The following is a 17,355-nucleotide window of genomic DNA, read 5'->3' on the forward strand; positions in this document are numbered from 1 at the left end:
TGAGTTAGTTTTTGTTATGGAGTGAGGTATGGGTTGAGGTTTATATAGTTCCATTTGGAAATTCCGTTGTTTCATCTCTGTTAGTTGAAGAAACTGTTGCTTCCCCATTGAATTATATTGATATCTTTGTAGAAAATCAATTGGACATATAGTGTTGGGTCTATTTTTGAATTCTAACTTTATTCCAATACCACACTGTCTTGATTATTTGAATCTTTTAGTCAGTCTTTAAATAAGTCTGCCAACTTTGTTCTTTTTTTTTTTTAACATTGTTATGACTCTCTTGTATCCTTTGCATTTTTTATATAAATTTTATACTCAGATTGTCATTTTCTGCAAGAATGCCTGTTAGGTTTTGATTGAGATTGCTTTGACTTTATTATCAATTTGAGGAGATTTGATAATATTAAATCTCCTTGTTTATGTACATAGCATATTTCTGCACTTTCTTAGGTTTTTAATTTCTTGCAGCATTATTTTTCAGTTTTTAGTGTTTAGATCTTTTACTTCTTTTGTTAAACGTTATCCCTAGATGTTTAATATATTTGTATTCTAATGGAATGGAAATGTTTTCTAAAATTTCATTTTTAAATTGTTTTTTGGTAGGATACAGAAAACAATTGTGTATTGAATATGTACATTGTTTTTAATGAGTTGGGTAAACTTACGACTAGATCACTTTCTTAAACATTTCTTAGGATTTTTCTACCTACACAGTTATGTCCTGTGTGCATTTGGAAAGTTTTTTTTGCTTATTTCCCAATGTTTATTTTTATAATATCTTTTCCATGTTTTATTTCACTGGGTTGGGCATCCAGAAGAATAGCAAATAGAAGTGGTGAGAGTGGCCATCCTGACTTTATTTCTCACTTTAGGTAGAAAGTTATTTCACTTACAAGTCTGATGATAGTTGTCCCTTGTCAAATTGAAGAAGTTTCATTCCATAGCAGTGTCCACCCTGCAGACAGAAGCTCTATTAGTTATTAGAACAGGAAAAATTTTAAAAATTTAATATTAAAAATGTAAACATTTAAAATTAAAAAAATTAAAATATAACAAGAAAGGCAAAAACTCACAGTTCTTACATTATACAGCAGCAGTCTTTTATGTTTTAATATAAAGAAAAATTAGCTATTGAAAGGTGTCGTAATTACTAAAAGGGGTACAAGAGGAATCTAAGGGATCTAGCAGTAGGAGGTAAAAGCTAGGGGAGGTTAACAAATTAAGGAACTAAGGACTTGAGAGAGGGTCCTCCTCCCCACACCCCCTCAGGCTTTTCTTCAGATCTCTTTAAAGAGAGTTTGTCACTCATGATTTGCTCCTAGAGTAGAAACTTGCTAGAGGGCATGGGCCACAGGTGGTCTGTAGAAGAGTCCACTCTTGCCAGAGCATGGATGAGCTAGAGCAGGTCTGTAGAAAATGCCTGCCATGTTGGTAGTGTTGGTAGAGAGTTACCTAGGGGTGCAGCTGAAGCTACTGTGGAAATCATCTGCAGGAGGTTCTCAGAAGCAGCAACTAGTTTAGGAGAGCCTGGCTTGACGCTGTGGCTGGAGTACTGTGGAAGCAGCCTCATGTAGCTGTGCTGTAAGTGCTGCTGGAAAAGGCTGATTTGTGTGAAAAAGATTCTTTTGGTTTTTCCCTATCTCAATTATTATTTCATTTGCATTTTTCAAAAATAGTTATTTTTGGATATAGAATTCTGAGTTGACAATCTGGCATCTACTATTCGTGTCGAGAAGTCTGCCATTAACTGTGTTTTCTCTCCCTAAGTATAAAGTGTCTGCTTTTAAGATTTTTTTCTTTATCTTTGGTTTTCAGAAATTTGAATATGATGTATCCATGTGCGAATTGCTTTGTGTGTTTTTCCTTTTTGGATTTTTTTTTTTTTTTTTTTTTTTGAGACGGAGGCTTGCTCTGTCGCTCAGCCTGGAGTGCAGTGGCGCGATCTCGGCTCACTACAAGCTCCGCCTCCCGGGTTCACGCCATTCTCCTGCCTGAGCCTCCGGAGTAGCTGGGACTACAGGCATCCACCACCACGCTGGGCTAATTTTTGTATTTTTTTAGGTAGAGACGGGATTTCACCGTGTTAGCTCGGATGGTCTCGATCTCCTGATGTCATGATCCGCCCTCCTCGGCCTCCCAAAGTGCTGGGATTACAGGCATGAGCCACCGCGCCCCGCCTCGGAGTTCTTTTAGCTTCCAGATTTCCTCCTCCTCCTCCTTCTTCCCCTCTCCCTCCTTCACCCCTTCCCCTCCTGTCCCTCTTGTACTCCTTTATTCCCGTTTACCCTTCTTTTTCCTCTTTCTCCTCCTTTTACTTTTCCTTCTGCTCCTTTTTTCTTACTCTTCCTCCTTTCTTCTTCTTTTCTTCCTCTTCTTTTTTTCTTCAGCATTCAGGAGGTTTTTTGACAATTATTTCTTTTCTTTTCTTTTTTCTGCCTCCTTTTCTATCTCCTTTCCTGTTGGAGCCTCAATTACATGTGTTGAACTATTTGATACTTCTTGGTCTCTGAGTCTTTCATTTCTCTTCAGTCTTTTTTTTCCTCAGTCTTCAAATTAGAAATGGCTGGTATCTCTTCAAGATCACTGATTGTTTTTCTCTGTCATCTCAACTATTCTGTTGAGCTCATCTAGCAAATTTTTATTTCAGTGATTGTACTTTATTAGCTCAGTTATTTCCATTTAGTTCTTTGTTATAGTTTCCTTTTTCTGTTGAAATTCCTTATTTATCCATGTATTAAATAACATATTGCCAAGAATTTTTTGAACATGTTTTCTTATAACTTTTGACTATATTTGTAACAGCTATTTTGACATCTTTGTTTTTGAAATGCAACACCTGGACCCATTTGGATTCGGTCTTCATTGACTTCTCTTCTCCCCTCCCCTCCCCTCCCCTCCCCTCCCCTCCCCTCCCCTCTCCTCCCCTCTCCTCTCTTCTTTTTTTCCTGACTGTGGAGCACACTTTCCTGTTTTGTTTGTGTCTAGTTGTTTTTGATTGGAAATTGGACATTTTATGTTATATATTTCCAACTGGTCCTCCAACCTTAGGTTCTGCCCTCTGAAACTTCAAGCCAGTAGGCTTTTGCTTTCTTTAACCTGAGCTGTGTGCAGCTGCAGAACACACTTAGTGAAAGGTGCAGCAAACACAGAGCAGCTTTGTCTTTTAGTTGTAGAACCCTTTCTGGTTTTTGCCTGACTTTTTGTCAGTCTCATGAGTATTTCCCGCATGTATGCCAAATTAAGCAGTCAGTCAAGCTTTTGAGTAGAATTTATATTCAGAATTTGTGTCTCCGTCTTCCTGTGGATCTTTCCCCTCCAGAATTTCCTTCTTAAACTATAGTTGCTCTAATTTTTGAAATTTGACATGTAACCACTTTGATGTGGTAAGGGTATAGTTTTCTGCTGTCAGAACCGCTGGGGAGTTTGGCGAGCACCCCTTGGCAAGAAAGGCAAAAACTCATTTCTTGTATTATGCAGTAGCAGTGTTTCATGAGTAAATTCTGCTTGCATTTTGTTGTTTTTCCAATATTGTTTTAAATACTTTTGTACAGATTTTACATTGTTTTCTGTGAGATGAATTATGTGACCTTTACCTCACCATTATTAGATGTTCCTGATAAATTTCTTTTAAAATTTCAAAACTAATATATGTACCTGGTTAAAAATATTGGGAAAATATTATAGTATAAATTTAAAAAACTACAGAAATTATTAGTAGAGCTGTAAATTGCATTTGCTAAGTTACTGCTTATTAAAGAAAAAACAAACACAAGTAAATATTTACAATGAATTATCCTGATGAATGCATACCTATCCGAGTAGATAAATATGGTGTTTTTGTGTTAAATTAAATCAGTGGTTAGCATGCTTGTTTTTCCTAAAGGGCCAGTACATATTTTTGGCTATGCCTGCCATACAGTCTCTGTTGCAACTGTTAAATTCTGCTATTATAATTTGAGAGCAGCCATAGACAATAGGTAAACAAATGGGCATGGTGGTGTGCCAGTAATACTTAATTTATATAAACAGGTGGCAGGCTGATTTGCCTGCAGGCCTTGCTGTTTTGAGGAAAGAAAGCTATTCCCTTCATGGGAAATGTTTGGTAATGTGAACTGCTGTTTCTCATCATGAGGGATTACTCCAAGTGTCAATTTTTCATTTGTGGTGAAGAAAGTATTACCTTTAATCTTCTAGTTGGGAATATACTTTGGAATTCAGTCTATCTAACTATAATGTTTTACTGTATATAATTTGTGTGTGAAAGTGTGTGTGTGTGTGTGTGTGTGTTTTCTGGCTGCTTTCAAGAGTTTTTTTTTTTAATTTAGATTTTATAATTTTGTTTGTAATGTGTCTGGGTATGGTTTTTCTTTTTTACTATAAATTCACAATTCATAATTGTATACATTTATGGGGAACAAAGCAATGTTATAATCTTATGAGTACAATGTGGAATAATTAAATCAAGCTGTTTAACATATCTATTACCTCAATGACTTAACTTTTTTGTGGCAAGAACATTTGAAATTTACTCTCTTAGCAATTTGGAAATGTGCTGTACTCTATTATCAGCTCTATTCACCATGCAGTGCAATAGAACTCAAACGAAGAAAAAAAAAAAAAGCCATATTTCTCCAGAGATTTTGTACCCTTTGATCACATCTCCTCATTTCCCCCACCTCCAGCCTCTGTAACCACCATTCTACTTTCTGCTATGGGTTTGATTGTGTCGGATTCCCCATATAAGTGAGAACATATGGTATTTGTCTTTCTGGGTACGACTTATACAGCATAATCTCCAATTTCATCCATGTTGTCTCAAATGTCAGAATTTCCTTCATTTTAAAGGCTGAATAGTATTCTATAATGTAAATACCTCACCTTTTCTTTATCCATTCATCTGTTGATGGACACTTAGGTTGATTTCATAACTTAGCTATTGTAAATAGTTGCTGCAGTGAACATAGGGGTGCAGACATCTCTTCAACAAACTGATTTCAAATCTTTTGGGTAAATACCCAGCAGTGGGATTGCTGGGTCATATGGCAGTTCTAGTTTTAGTGTTTTTGAGAAACTTCTATACTTTTTTCCATAATGCCTGTACTAATTTATATTCCCACCAAGAGTATGTAAAGTTTCCCTTTTCTCCATATCCTTGTCAATACTTACCTTTCATCTTTTTGATAAAAGCCATTCTGACAGGTGTGAGATGATACATCATTGTGGTTTTAATTGCATTTCTCTGCTAATTTCTGATGTTGATTTTTTTTTTTTTTCATATATCTGTTGATCATTCGTATGTCTTCTTTGGAGAAATGTCTGTTCATTTCTCCAAATGAACACTTACCCATTCTTTCAATTGAATTTTTTGTTTTCTTGCTGTTGAATTGTTTGTGCTCCTTACCTTTTTGGGGTATTCATTCTTTATTGGATGGATGGTTTGCAACCATTTTCTCCCAATCCATGGGTCGTCTCTCTACTTTGTTGTTTTCTTTGCTGTGCAGAAGCTTTTTAGTTTGATGTAATTCCCATTTGTCTATTTTTGTTTTTGTTGCCTGCACTTTTGGGATGAAATTCAAAAAATCATTGCCCAGACCAATGTTGTTTAGTCTTTATCCTATGCTTTCTTGTAGTAGTTTTAGAGTTTCAGGCCTATGTTTAAGTCTTTAATCCATTTTGCACTGATTTTTGTATACTTGTCTAATTTCATTCTCCTGTATGTGAAAATCCATTTTTGCCAGCTCCGTTTATTGAAGACACTGTCCTTTTCCCATTGTGTATTTGTGGCAGTTTTGCCAAAAATCAGTGGAAGCCATGTGTGGTGGCATGTGCCTGTAATCCCAGCTACTCAGGAGGCTGGGGCAGGAGGATTACTTGCACTCAGGAGTTTTTTGAGATCAGCCTGGAGGAATACAGTGAGACTCAGTCTCAGAAAAAAATTGGTTGATTGTATATGAACCTGCTTTAGCCTCTGGAGTAGTTGGGAGCGGTGTACCACCATGCCAGGCTAATTGTTTTATTTTTATGTTTTAGAAAATAAAACTGGCCTTAAGCGATCTTCCTACTTTAGCCTCCAGAGTAACTGGGAGGCTATTTACATGTGCGAGCCACTCTACCTGGTGATTTTTGCTTTTTCTATTCACAGCCATGATTAGCGTTCCTTTGTTTTTGCTTTTTCATTAATCCATCCCATATTTTTACATTTGAAAAGGCAAAATTAGTATTTGTCAAACATCTATTAATCTCAAAAAGTGCTGTACTAAACTTTACGTTGGATTCAATGTTTTACGTCCTCTAACTCTTTATGGAGTGTTTTCACATGTATTAATACCTGCATTGGCCACTTTCAAGCAGGTTGAAATTAACTGTGACCATCTTACAGACAAAAATCAATGTGTAGAGAGTTTAAATGACCTGCCTAAGGTTGCCCAAGTAGTAAGCAGTTGGAAATGAGATAACTAGAAATCTAGTTGCCTAATAGGAAATAAATATCTGCTAAATACAACTATTTTTGTATTTATATTTATAAATTGCATGTTAAATTGACCCACTGAAATCTTTCTATCAGATGATGCCTACGTGATTAAAGGTGTTGTAAGATGATGATTGAAATGTATTATAATCATACTGCTCATACCTATAATTCCAGCACTCTGGAAGGCCAAGACAGGGGGATCACCTGAGGTCAGGAGTTCGAGACCAGCCTGGCCAACATGGTGAAACCCTGTCTCTACTAAAAAATATAAAAATTAGCCCAGCATGGTGATGTGTGCCTGTAGTCCCAGCTACTTGGGAGGCTAAGGCACGAGAATCGCTTGAACCCAGGAGGCAAAGGTTACCATGAGCTGAGATCATGCCACTGCACTCCAGCCTGGGTGACAAAGCGAGACTCCATCTTGGAAAACAAACAAACAAACCACTAACTCTATATTAAGTGTATATTTCTTCTTTATTTTACTTACTGTATGTTGGTTTAATGAATTAAAAAGTATTGGACTATAGAAACATGAGTCTCTGTTGAATTTTGATTATTTTCACTTTAGGAGTTACTCAAACTACCTCTGCTTATAACATTTTACATTGTTCCAAAATTCTGCTTTAATCTTTTATCTTGGCTGGGCGTGGTCACTCACGCCTGTAATCCCAGCACTTTGGGAAAGCTGAGGCGGGTGGATCACCTGAGGTCAGGAGTTCGAGACCAGCCTGGCCAACATGGTGAAAACCTGTCTCTATGAAAAATACAAAAAATTAACTGGACGTGGGTGGGGCTCCTATAATCCCAGCTACTCGGGAGGCTAAGGCAGGAGAATCACTTGAACCCAGGAGGTGGAGATTGCAGTGAGCCGAGATTGCGCCACTGCACTCCAGCCTGGGTGACATAGCAAGGCTCCATCTCAAAACAACAAACAAACAAACAAACAAAACTTTTATCTTTTAGTGTAACAAAAATTGTTACTTCTTTTTTAAGAGAAGAGGTCTCTGTATATTGCCCAGTCTGTCCTCTAACTCCTGGACTCAAAGGATCCTTCTGCCTCAGCCTCCTGAGTAACTGGGACTATAGGCATGTGCCACTGTGCCCAGCTAACTGTTATTGTTACTTTTTATTTTTATTATTACCAAACAGTGTGTATGCCTAGCAGAACATAGAAAATAACTAAAGAAGAAAATCACCCAGAGATTACTACTGTTATCACCTCAGCATACATCTTTATAGATCTTTTTGATTTGCACACATATACACAAAAACATACACACAAAAGTCCAATCTAGAAGTTTGCATTTATTACATCTAGGTTTTATGTCTCTTAAGTCTCTTATCTAGCACTGTTATTTAAAGCAGTCTCTTGTTAACTTATGATTGTTTTTTTGAGACAAAGTCTTACTCTGTTGCCCGAGCTGGAGTGCAGTGGTACGATCTTGGCTCACTACAACCTCTACCTCTTGGGTTCAAGCGATTCTCCTGCCTCAGCCTCCTGAGTAGCTGGGACTACAGGCATGCACTACCATGCCCGGCTAGTTTTCATATTTTTAGTAGAGATGGGGTTTCACTATGTTGGCCAGGCTGGTCTTGAACTCCTGACCTCGTGATCTGCCTGCTTCGGTCCCCCAAAGTGCTGGGATTACAGACGTGAGGCACCACACACGCCATTAACTTATTTTTAAACAAAGACATTGTAGACAGTTATTTTCCCCTGTCACTGACATAGAATGAATGAATGTTTTTAGTATTAATCATCTTAGATGTAATAAAAACTCAAAAGAAAGAGTCATTTCAATCAATAATTTGGTATAGGTAAATTTTCAAATGCTGGGAGTTAGCTCTGAATTCATTATTTTTGACCCTTGTTAGTAGTTGTTTAGGTACAAGGAAATAAAAAAGCAATCTCTTTGGCAGAGGTCAAAAGAAAGATGTACACTTCAGTGCTTTCCCATAGAAACAAAGGAAGCTTAGCTGAGTTGGCAGAATGCTATTAGAATGAGATATTCTTAAAAATGTTGGTCGGAAGAGCTGATGAAATAAGTAAGTTGGGAACAAAACATTGAATTTGGTATTCTTCTTCTACTGGAGAAGGTGCCGAAAAAGAATTTGATCCTCAGATTGCCTAGGGTTTTGAGACATGAGAAAGAACGTAATTTGATCTGGTTTTGAGAAACTATTGCATACTTTATTTTAAGTGCTTGCTGCCTGTGCCTTTCCCCTTTTGCTCCTCAAATATATAAAGTAAGTAGCCTGACCTATAGGAGGACTGTTAACAATCATATCATTAGATTAAATAGAATTAAAAAAGAAACAGGAAGATTGAAGATGTAGTTTAATATATGTATCATTAAGAATAGAATAAACATAAGAACATAATGGGTGAGAAATGTATTTCTTAAGAAAAATTTCTGAGAATAGATAGACCTTTCAACATTTAGTTATATATGCTGTAATAAAAATCTATCATAGTAAATTTATAATTTTTGTTTGAGTATGTGAATAACCCTTCGCCTGCCCATTATTGGCCTATTATAAATCTTTCAATGAATTGTGGGTTGGAGTAATATTCATATTGTGCTGAATTTACAAAATTTAACAGTTTGCCTTAAACGTTTTAAAAATTTTCTAATTTAGCACCAACTCCCCCCATATCTTTGTGTGTGTGTATGTATGTGTGTGTTTATGCATGTGGAGAAATGTTCCAGATATTCTTACTTCTCATTTAAAAGAAGTTAGAAAAAATTTTGCTCTTATTTATAAATTACATGCTGTATTTTACTAATAAAGTGTATAGCCTTGCTTAACTTTGTTCGGACAGTTTCTAAACTGTGAATCTTTCTATTTTTCTAATGCCATAACTAAGATTTGTGTTTTTCAACTTTAGCTGGGCGTAAGTACTACTTAGCGATTCTGTGTTCTATTTACTTACATGTTCCTATACTCTCACCCCTGTCCTTATGTTAGTGTCTTTGTCATTCTTAGAAGTTTATTCTTTCTTCTAATACGGAGAGGGAGGGGGAAGGGGAAGAGAAAAGGGGAAAATTTACACAGTGGGAGAAGGTCAGGGAAAGGGAGAGGAAAAGAGTTTAGTTATACTTGCACCTGCATCCTTTTAACATAGACAACAGATTGCTATGTATGTTCTTAATCCTGTCTCAAACAGGAATCTTTCTCAGTCATAGCCATTTTCCTTCTTGTATCTGTAAGTTCTTTCACCTTACTGAACACTGACTTCTACTTAGCCAGTAAAAACGTGTTTAAATCTCTTCTGTCCTGAAAATATCCTGTTACCAATTTTCTCTCAAGTGTGATTCTCTTTCTAGCCACAACTCAATCTCCTTCTTTACCTTTATTGTCAAACTTTTCACATTTACTTGTACAATTTATATCTTCTCATTCAGTTCTCAACTATATTCTCATCTGCACTGCTCTATTAAAATTGTAAAGAATTTGACCTATTGGACACTGTTGATTACTTCTATTAAAGTTTTTTTCAAAATTTAATTAAATATTTATGTGTAGTTTAAAAGTGAAATGGTGGCCGGGCGCAGTGGTGCACGCCTGTAATCCCAGCACTTTGGGAGGCCAAAGCGGGTGGATCACCTGAGGGTCAGGAGTTAGCGACCAGCCTAATATGGTGAAACCCTGTCTTTACCAAATACAAAAAAATTAGCTGGCCGTAGTGGCTCATGCCTGTAATCCAAGCTACTTGGGAGAGTGAGACAGGAGAATCGCTTATACCTGGGAGGTGGAGGTTGCAGTGAGCCGAGCACACCATTGCACTTCAGCCTGCAAAAGCGAAACTCCATCTCAAAAAAAAAAAAAAAAAAAAAAAAAAAGTAAAATGGTATGCTGCAAAGGTTACAGAAAATAGTAGTATTCTTTTCCACCCCTTCTAACACATGAATTCCACAGTGCAGAGGCAACCGCTTGCAGTCTTTGCCTTATTTCCTCTGTTGCTTTGTGATATCTAGATTAACTTGCCTACACTGTTATTCTTGTTTTGGTTTACACATTACTGACTTCCTACTACAGAAGATGGGAATTTGGTTTTCTTTACACTCAAGGGTGGTGTGGGGATGTTCACGATATGGTAATACATAAATTTTGTTTAAAATAGTATTTAATGTTTAACATATTCTGTTCCAACTATGTGACAATTACTGGTAGCTGAGCCATTGTACAACTTTTCTTGCTACCTTATGTTTTTTTCATAGTTAATAACTGCCTCACTTTTTATTTGCCTAGTTTCTTTGTACCTATTACTAACTCACTTCCTAACTTTGTGACATAAGATTCCTTTCGGTATTATCAAGAACACCTACTAATTCTTCAGTTACATTTTTCCCTCTGTGGAGCTTCATCATTTGTTGAAGTTTGTTATCTTGTTCCCGTCTTGTCTGACTGCTTGGTACTTCCGTTTACCTCTGTAATTTGTTGAATCCCAGTTGTCTTTTTGGATTTACTCTGTATTTTACTGAATGTGGCTGGGAGGTAGATGTTTTTAGATCTTGCAGATCTGGAAATATTTTTATATTGTCTTCACAATTAAGAGTTTGATTAATACAGATTTCTATGTGAGAAATTGCTTGCCTTCCAAATTTTAAGGCATTATTTTATTGTCTTCTAGTTGCAATTATTGCTGTTGAGTAGTCCTGGGTTGTTTTGATTCCTGTTTCTTTGTTTAATGAAATTTCAGGATGTGATTTAATGTGGGTCTCTAAAAAATCACCGTGCTGAGTATGAGTGCTTAGCAGGCTCTTTCACTTTGGGAATTTATATCCTTGTATTGAGAAATATCCTAGTGTAATCTTGTATCCTCTACTCTATTTCTTTGTTTTTCTGTTTGAATTCCTGGAAGAGTTTCTCAACTTTTATTTGGAATTTTTTTTACTAAAATTTATAGTTTTGCTACTATAATTTATTAGAGTCCTTCAGTTCTCTAAAGTGTTCCTTTTCTTATAACATACTATTCTTGTTTTATGGTTGCAGTGGATGTGTTTTTGTGTGTACTTTTCAGAAATTTCTTTTGATCTTCCATTTATTTATTCCAAATTTCTTTTTTCTGTTTATTTTGCTCTATCTTTCATGTTAAAGGAATTCCTTAAATGTTTATTGATTCTTGTTTGTCTTTTTATTTAAAAGTTCCTTTGAAGCTTATTGGAAACTCACTGTTTCTATTTGTGGGTCTTTACCTATTTCAGTGTGTAATTTCCAAAAGTTAGCATCTTGTGGGTCTTTTTTCTTGGGCTGTTTTTTTTGTTTTTTGTTTTTTGTTTTTTTTTTTCCTAGAGAGGGATCCTCTTATTACCTACCTTAAGAATGGGAAAGTGGTTGGGATATAAGCATAGTTCCACTGCTTTTGGATCAATGGAAAGAGATATGGTAGGTGGTGAGTTGGGATGGATGGTGGCCTAAAATTCGCTATGTATGGTTTGACTTAATATCCCATCGTTACTAGTATGGTGTCTCACTCCTGTCCTAATTATCCTAACTCTGGTTTATTCCCTTTAGAGCATCTGGTGATCGGTATTTAACTGGGCAGACAAGAAGAGAGGAGTCTAACTCCTTTTTAGACTGCTTTGCAGCCAGTCCACCAGTTCTCAGTCTTACCTGCATTCTGGCCTTCTGGTGCCTTTCTATTGATGCTTCTAATTCCTAAGATTCTGCTGAACAAATTAGCATGTCTTCTGACTCTTCAGAGAGTGAAATTATGGCTACCTTTGTACTGTTAAGTCTTTTACTCTCTTGTGCATGCTCCAAAGTTTCATTGATATTTTTTGTGTTCTGTCAACTCCCTTATTGCGTTCTTTTTTTCTTTGTGGTTTATACTCCTTTATTTCCTTCTGTCATTTTTGTAGTATTTCTGGAAGGAGTAAAGTTAAGTCTGTATGATCACTGTAGTATATTTAACGTAATGGCTTTTCTTCATTTTGAAATTCTTTACTCTTGACTTCTAGGATTTTATTTTTCTAGAATGCCTTCTGATTCTCATGTTACTTTTTTTTTTTGAGTTGGATTTTCACTCTTGACACCCAGGCTGGAGTGCAATGGTGCAATCTTGGCTCACTACAGCCTCCACCTCCTGGGTTCAAGCGATTCCCTTGAATCCAGGGAATTCAAGGCCTCAGCCTCCCAAGTAGCTGAGATTACAGGCATGTACCACCATGCCTGGCTAATTTTTTGTATTTTTAGTAGAGATGGGTTTCACCATGTTGGTCAGGCTGGTCTCAAACTCCTGACCTCAGGTAACCCACCTGCCTCGGCCTCCCAAAGTGCTGGAATTATAGGGATGAGCCACCATACCCGACCCTCATGTTACTTTTGAGCCTTCCCTGCTGTATCCTTTTCTTTTGCCTCATTTTATATGTTGTTATTTCGTATTGTTCTTTTGTTCTCTTTAACTTTCTTGATTTGCCTTGTCAAGGTTTCTGGTTACAATCAACTATACATTGATGACACCAAAATGATATTGATAGTTCTTACCTGTACCCTGAGGTCCAGTTCCATAATATCTGTTAGGCATCTTTTTATATATATCTCCCACATATATCAGTTTCCTTACCCCTTCTCCAGTTCTCCACCTCTTGTACCCCTGGATTTTATTAGATGTATGTTTAGTTTTTAAATTTAAAATTCTGTGATGTTTCTAGTTTATAAATTCTTAAAATTTATGTTTAGTAGAGCATCCTTCGATTTACATATTTTTGATTATTAAAGGTTAGAAATGCATTCCTTTTATGCCAGGCTAGAAAAATAAAAACACATATTGAACAGAGGAACATGCACCCTCTTCTGGTCTCAACCATCATGCAGTCTCAACCATCTCATACAGTCTTTTTCCTTCAGCCCCACTGGCCATCTTATTTGTCCTCAAACATGCCAACTATGATCCTACCTACAGGCTCTTGTGGTCTTTTGACTAGAACCTTCTTTCCTCCAATTTTCAAATTAGTTGATATGTTGAAATCTTGTAGAGGGGATTTTGGCAAATAGTAGGTATTGAGTTAGTGTCAGCAATTATTACTGTCATTATCATTGTAATATCCATACTGGCTATTCACTTTATGGTTTCATTTAGTTTTTGTCCCAATTATCTTCTCCTAAAAGAGGCCACCCTTGATTTACTCTATTTAAAATATCCCTTCTACCTCATTGTTCTTCATATACTTATTATGCTTAAGTTTTTCATTTCCCATATTCACATGCATATGACTTACTTATTTCTGTATTTGTTTGCTCCCACTGTCCCCTAGATGTAAACTCTTTAAAAATAAGGGCATTGTCAAATTGACTCTGTTGCTAATTCCTTCAATTTGCCCTTTACAGTGCTTATGAAATAATTGTTCAATAAATTCTAGACTAACAAATCAATATCCTTTTCTTTCTGTATATTACAGTGTTCTACACTCTATCAATGGATTTTTCCATTAAATACTTTTTAGGTACAATCCTAAAGAATGTTTTATTAGGGTCTAAATCCTCAGCAATTGTAAGATGGGGAAGCATTGGAAATAGCAATAACTATTTTTTTTTAATTGTGGTAAAATATATACAATGTTACATTTACTGTTTTAGCCATTTTTTTTGTGTACAGTTCACTGGCATTAAGTAAATTCACATTGTTGTGCGTCCGCTACTACTATCCGTCTCTAGAACTTTGTTATCAAACTGAAATGTCCATCATATAGTACATCCCCATTACTCCTTTCTCAGCCTCTAGTAACCACTGTTCTACTTTCTGTCTCAATGAATTTGACTACTCTAGATCCTTCATATAAGTAAATCATTCAGTATTTGTTGTTTTGCTTCTGGCTTAGTTCAGTTAGCATAATATCTTCAGTGTTCACCCATGTTGTATCCCGTATCAGAATTTCATTCTTTTCTAAATCTGAACAATATTCCATTGTATATATAAACCATATTTTGTTTATTCATTTATTCATTGATGGACACTTGGGTTGCATCTACATCTAGGCTGTTGTAAATAATACTACTGTGAAAATGGGTATGCAAATATCTCTTTGAGAGCCTACATTCAGTAGTTATGGATATATATCCAGAAGCAGGGTAACTGGATCATATGATAATTCTATGTATAATTTTTAAAGTAACTGCCTTACTGTTTTCCACAGCAGCTGTGCCATTTTTCATTACTATCAGCAGTGCACAAGGGTTCCAATTTCTCCACATCCTTCTCAACACTTGATATTTTCTGTCTTTTTGATAATAGCCATTCTAATGGATGGGAAGTGGTAGATATCTCATTGTGGTTTTGATATGCATTTCCCTAATGATTAGTGATGTGGAGCATCATTTCATGTGCTTATTGGCTATTTGTATATGTTCTTTGCATAAATTTCTGTTCAAGTCCTTTGCCCATTTTTAAATTGGGTTGTTTAGTTTTTGTTGTTGGGTGGTAGGAGTTCTGAATATACTCTGGATATTAACTCCTCATCAGATATGCAATTTGCAGGTGTTTTCTGTTTCATGAGTTGTTTTTAAATTTTGTCGATAGAGTCCTTTGATGCACTAAAGTTTTTAATTTTTGGTGAAATCCAGTTACCTATTTTTATTTGTTTGTTTATTTGTGTATTTATTTATTTTGAGACTGAGTTTTGCTCTTGTTGCCCAGGCTGGAGTGCAGTGGTGCAATCTTGGCTCACTGCAACCTCTGTCTCCCGGGTTCAAGCGATTCTCCTGCCTCAGCCTCCCGGGTAGCTGCGATTACAAGCGTGTGCCACGATGCCCGGCTAATTTTTGTATTTTTAGTAAAGATGGGGTTTCACCCACATTGGCCAGGCTGGTCTAGAACTCCTGAACTCAGGTAATCCACCCGCCTCAGCCTCCCAAAGGGCTGGGATTACAGGCGTGAGCCACTGCGCCCGGCCTATTTTTAGTTTTGTTGCTTGTGCTTTCGTTGTCATATTCAAGAAATCATTGTCAAATCTAATGTCATAAAGCTTTTCCCTTATGTTTTCTTTTAAGAGTTTTACAGTTTTAGATCTTAAATTTATGTCTTTGATCCATTTTGCGTTGATTTTTGTATATGGTAGAGGTAAAGGTCTAACTTCATTCTTTTATTTGTGGATGTAACTGTAATAGGTCCATTGCCCAGTATGTATAGCAAGTCAGTACACCAAGAGACAGATGTTTAATTGTAGGGCCACTGACCGAGGAGATGAGAGGAAACCTCAAATCCATCTCCCTGTGGAGTTTGGGGCTAGAGGTTTGAAGATTTTTAGAGTGTGCTGGAGTTTGGAGATGGTTGGTTAGTCCAAGAATGTAGGATGAGGTCATGGGACATGGAGATGAAGGAACTGTATTCTCATGCTGTTTTGGTTCCACTTTGGGGATCTTTAAGTTGGTTGATGTCAGCTGTTCTACTGGAATTCAGGATCTGCTTAAGTATTCTAGATCTTGAATAAGCAAAAGCCTTATGATCCTAACATCAGAGACCCTATCTATCTTTAAAAAAAGTCTTACAACCCTAGTGTCAGAAATTCTATCTGTAGTAACGATGGCTATTCAAATGGAAAGTATGTACTGTTTCTAGACTTTTGCTTACAAGGAAGTGGGTCAAAGTGCAGCTGATTTATGCTTAATTATAACTATATTTCTATTCAAAATTCTTGTTAAGCCTGTGAGGACAGCTTCATGGATTTCCAGTTTTTTTAAGTACTTTTGAAAAGTTTGTCCTTTGTCCACTCAATAGTCTTTTTATCCTGATCAAATATCATTTGACCATATATGCAAGGATTTATTTTTGGGTTCTCTGTTCTATTCCGTTGTCTTAAAAGTCCATCTTTATGATAGTACCAAATATTTTTGATTACTGTAGGTTTGTAGTAAATTTTGAATCAGAAAGTGAGTCCTTCAACTTTCTTCTTCTTTTTTCAAGTTTGTTTTGTTTATTTGGGGTCCCTTAACGTTCTATATGAATTTCAGGATGGGTTTTTGTATGTCTGCAAAATGTGCCATTGGCATTTTAATAGGGATTGCATTGAATCTGTAGATCACTTTGGGTGGGTTGTGTGGTCATCTTAATAATAAGTATTCCAAACCATGAGCACAGGATGTCTTTTTATTTATTTGTGTCTTCTTCAGTTTCTTTCAGCAATGTTTTGTTGTTTTCAGATTACAAGCATTTCACTTTCTTGTTTTATTTTTCCCTAGGATTTTTTTGGATGCTATTGTAAATGGAATTGTTTTCTTAATTTCCTTTTCTGATTGTTCGTTGTTAGTGTATAGTGAGCAATAACTATTTTGGGGTGTCACTTAATATATGACATTACTAAATTACTTCATCTCCTCTCTGTATCTTAGTAGCAAATAAGTGATTTTAACTAAATTCAAATGGAAACTAAATTCAGAATAAATGATAACTTCCAAATTGAATTTAAATGCTAAATTTGAACTTAATTTTTGTTCATTGAATTAAGGTTTAAACGTATCTAAGCAAACTAATTTGAAACTGTAGTCCTGGAAGAATACCAGATTATCAAAATAACCATTTGAAACAATTAAGTTTGAACTCTTAAAAGATTGTGATAATGATATTTCTGGGGTATAATTTATAACTTCTAGCTCTTAGTGTGCCTTGTAGATAGTTCTCTAGTTGCATTTCTTTTCTCTTTTCTTCTCTTTCTTTCTGTTTCTTTCTTTCTTTCTTTCTTTCTTTCTTTCTTTCTTTCTTTCTCTCTTTCTTCTTTTTTCTTTTTCTTTTTTTTAAAGACAGGGTCTCACTCTGTCATCTAGGCTGGAGTGCAGTGGCTCAATCATAGCTCACTGTAGCCTTGAACTCTTGGACTCAAGCGATCCTCCTGCCTGAGTATCTAGGACTATAGGCACATACCACTTATTGATGGTTCCCT

The 17,355-nt window shown here is 36.1% G+C and overlaps 1 protein-coding gene across 4 annotated transcripts in view; it reads left to right on the top strand.

Annotated features, from left to right (window-relative positions):
- TMEM135 (transmembrane protein 135) overlaps nt 1–17,355 on the top strand; it is a 259,277-nt gene that overhangs the window by 84,256 nt on the left and 157,666 nt on the right. The window lies entirely within an intron of this gene.

The sequence above is a fragment of the Piliocolobus tephrosceles genome, chromosome 13 (assembly GCF_002776525.5).
Source record: "Piliocolobus tephrosceles isolate RC106 chromosome 13, ASM277652v3, whole genome shotgun sequence".
Classification (NCBI taxonomy): Eukaryota; Metazoa; Chordata; class Mammalia; order Primates; family Cercopithecidae; genus Piliocolobus; species Piliocolobus tephrosceles.